This window comes from Pholis gunnellus (assembly GCF_910591455.1).
Source record: "Pholis gunnellus genome assembly, chromosome: 16".
Lineage (NCBI taxonomy): Eukaryota > Metazoa > Chordata > Actinopteri > Perciformes > Pholidae > Pholis > Pholis gunnellus.
The window spans coordinates 17,811,083-17,815,348 of record NC_136543.1 but is presented as its reverse complement, the minus strand read 5'-3'; positions in this window follow the sequence as shown (position 1 = coordinate 17,815,348).

Genomic DNA, 4,266 nt, shown 5'->3' with positions numbered 1-4,266 from the left:
AAATCACTGTTCATTTTCTTATTTTGGGGATATTATGAGTGATTACTTCGTATCCTTGATACTAACAGCACTAGGTAGAGCTACTGTATCTTTTGGAGAGACAGATGTCGGTGCCAGACATCTTAGCACATGTTGAGGTACAGTGACTAGTGGACACAATATTAAAATAAATTCTTGAATTAGAATGAAACCGGCTAGAGAAGCACACTTACAAATATGTGTAATCATATGTGTAATTTTCTTCAAAGGGACTGACTGACTGTGAAAGCAACGGACTCCAAATGCTTATGTCTAAATTATATTTCAGATTATTAATAATTCTAATAATAATGTTCACAGTCTTACATGATTTCCTCACATAATTGCAAATAAAGCACTTCATTTTCTTGACTCGAGTGCCTTGTACTTTTGATGTGACACATTAAAAAAAACAAATTATTGTAAAAGCAGCGTAAGTGCTCGAGAGAGTTTAATGTGCCATACAGGTTGTAAAGACACATTTAATCTGCTACCTCTGAATCGCAGTCTTTGGATTAACTGACTCGTTAAAAAGCGTGGAAATATGACTCTCTTAAAACTATTACATCTGCAGTATTAAAGTTTTTAAAATTTAAAATATTGTTTAAATGCTGAGGGATGGTGCAGCGACACATCATTTGAATGGATTTGTGCTTTGCGTTATGAATCCGTAGCCTGAGGAACAGCTTCATTTAAAAAAATGTAATAAAGATCATATTGAACAATGTGGAGAGGCTTTGATTTAACGATGTATTATACAAAAGGATGCCCTCGAGTTAGCACGAGAGAGCGTGCTTTACTTTTTCACTTCGAAACTCCTAAATTGGTTTATCTGCAGTTTGGTTAATGTTTTTTTTTCCCACATTCGATATTGATAATAAATTAATTCTGTTAATTCTATGACTTTTATGACATCTTATATGACTTACTATAAAAACACATTTTTATGACATACTACACTAAGATTTGTTATGATTATCTTATGACATTTATGTCAAACTACAGTATGTGTTTTAATGACATACTATACTACGACTTTTTTTTTTAAATGTCGACATTTTTTCCAAATACTATACCATGACATTTTAATGACTTTCTTTGACATACTATGACTTTTTATGATTTTTTTTCGACACACTGTATTATGACTTTTTTATGACTTCAACATCATATAGTCAGTGTATGGGAGAACGGTGTGTGTGTGTGTGTGTGTGTGTGTGTGTGTGTGCCTGAGCCTTTTGAGATGAAAGAAAAAAAACACAAGAAAGTACATCAATGAGGGCAAATTACATAAATTACAAAATAACAATTTTAAATGGATTAATTAAGACTTCAGGTTGACCCAGCCAGGAGGTCGGTGACTGTTTTGCCCACATCTTCACAACGACCTGGCTTCATCGTTGCATCCCGGATTAATCTGCACATGAGAGCGCATGAATCCAGCTGGATGAGAGGAGGCGGACTCCCTGATTACATCAATGATGCATCGCGCTCAAGTCAAAGTGGATGGACAACGTATTCCTGATGTTGAATGATAATATAAAGATCCCTGCCATGTTATCTGCCAAGAGACTTGTTTTTGCTGCTGCTGTTTGCGTTCTTCCTCATGCAAATGAACAAAATGCACTACAGGAATGCACTAAGTTTTTGTGTTTTGTCTTGTTTTTCTTGTTTTGTAAGGGATGTCCTGCATTTCGTTGTATATCTTCTGTATCTCTTTTTTTTCCAACATCCTATAATATGACTTTTTTAGGACTTTCTTCAACATACTATACTATGACTATTTATGATTGTTATTGACATACTATGACTTTTTCGTGACGTTTTTCGTGATTCTATACCATGACATTTTTTTCAACTTTTTTTGACTTTTGTTTGACATGCTATACTGACCTTTTGATGACTTTTTTCGACATACTGTGACTATTTATGATTGTTATTGACATACTATGACTTTTTCCTGACGTTTTTCGTGATTCTATACCATGACATTTTTTTCAACTTTTTTTCAACTTTATTTCAACTTTTTTTCAACTTTTTTTCAACTTTTTTTCAACTTTTTTTCAACTTTATTTCAACTTTTATTCAACTTTTTTTGACTTTTTTTGACTTTTGTTTGACATGCTATACTGACCTTTTGATGACTTTTTTCGACATACTATACTGTGACTATTTATGATTGTTATTGACATACTATGACTTTTTCGTGACGTTTTTCGTGATTCTATACCATGACATTTTTTTCAACTTTTTTTGACTTTTTTTGACTTTTTTTGACTTTTGTTTGACATGCTATACTGACCTTTTGATGACTTTTTTCGACATACTGTGACTATTTATGATTGTTATTGACATACTATGACTTTTTCCTGACGTTTTTCGTGATTCTATACCATGACATTTTTTTCAACTTTTTTTCAACTTTTTTTCAACTTTATTTCAACTTTTTTTCAACTTTTTTTCAACTTTTTTTCAACTTTATTTCAACTTTTTTTGACTTTTGTTTGACATGCTATACTATGACCTTTTGATGACTTTTTTCGACATACTGTGACTATTTATGATTGTGATGTTTTTCGTGATTCTATACCATGACTTTTTAAAGACTTTTTCGACATGCTATACTTTGTTACGACTTTTTTTCAACATTCTATACTGTGACTTTTAAGTACTTTTTTCGACATACTGTACAATGGGTTTCCACGGCCTGCAGCTCCCATGAATTGTGGTACTTTTTCCAGTTCCAGTACAGCAGCAGTCCTATCACTGCCCAAGGCCAACCACTCAGCCATTCCTGACCCACCAAAAGTGAAGTCAAACTTCCCCACGGAGGAAAGCAAAAATGTAAGATGGTTGAAACAAGACATCGGGCTAAGCCAGCAATGAGAGGTGGGTGACTGCGGTGCCCACATCTTTACAAAGAGCTGGCTCGACAAGCACACCGCCGGACAGAGCGCAGCACTCCGCGGGACGAGAGGAAGTGGACTCTGTGTTTACATCAATGACGCTTGGTGCTCAAACAAAAGTCGAGGTTGATGAACAATGTTTTCCTGATGTTGAACGTTGAATGTTAAGATGCCGGCCAAGTTATCTGCCAAGAGAATTGTTTTTGTTGCTTCTGTTTGTTTTCATCGTGATGCAGGAATCTACCACTGTCTAAATTAGCTTTGTGTCTTGTGATGCTAATAAGCTTTGACTGCATGTTGTTATAAATCACTGTGTTGCACAATGACAATAAATTATCTTTAAATCCTTGAATTTTATATCATATTTTTACAACATGCTAAACCATGACTTTTCAATCACATTTTTTTATATACGTTATGACTTTTTAATGTAATTTATGACTTTTATAGCATTTTCACAAAACAATATACTATGACTTTTGACTTTAACTTTTTTATGATTTTTATATTAGCTCTACTTATCCTGTGCATCTCATTACAAGTACTTCATTAGATGGACATATTACTTTTTTGACATATTATACAATTTATATTTTCGACATACTATATGATGACTTTTTCGACATGTCTAAAGTCTAAGACTTTTTGTAAGACTTTTTCTTGACGTACAATGTTCTGACTATTTTTGATATGCCATCCCATTACTTTTGACTTTTTCGACATGCTATACTATGACACTTTTAGGACTTCTTCGATGAACTATACCATGACTTTTTAATTACTTTTAAAATAAACTATAATATGACTTTTGTGACAATTTCTTTCAACACACTATAGTAGGACTTTTTGTCAACATACTTGTTCTGGAAGTGTTTTCTCTACATAAGTATTGTAGGTAAGACATTCTTATTGTGTTTGGTCCATTTCATTATCTCATGATTTTGTTTCGCAAATAAATTGTCAAACATCTTGCATCATCAAAAAAATGTAAAACCTATGCACAGTCAGCCACATCGACAGTATAAGAGACGGTCGTGGTTAATGGCACAGTAAAAGACAATATAAATCTGGATCTACTTTTAGAAAATGCATTTTCAAATCCACTTTTTCTATTATCTGTGTACTGTCTCATCTATGTACCAGTGGAGAGCTTGATGTGAGAGCCCCACGCATTACAATTCATGTGCTTACTATTTCGATGGCCTATGCCCAAAGACGGACCTCGACCGCTTGGCTTACGTATTCTTCCTTTGACAATTGATGTCTGCCAGAGCTGCATCGGTCGATGTCTGCAGGCCTGACACAAACAGAACATGACTCATGAATCTCTCCATGTCCTCTT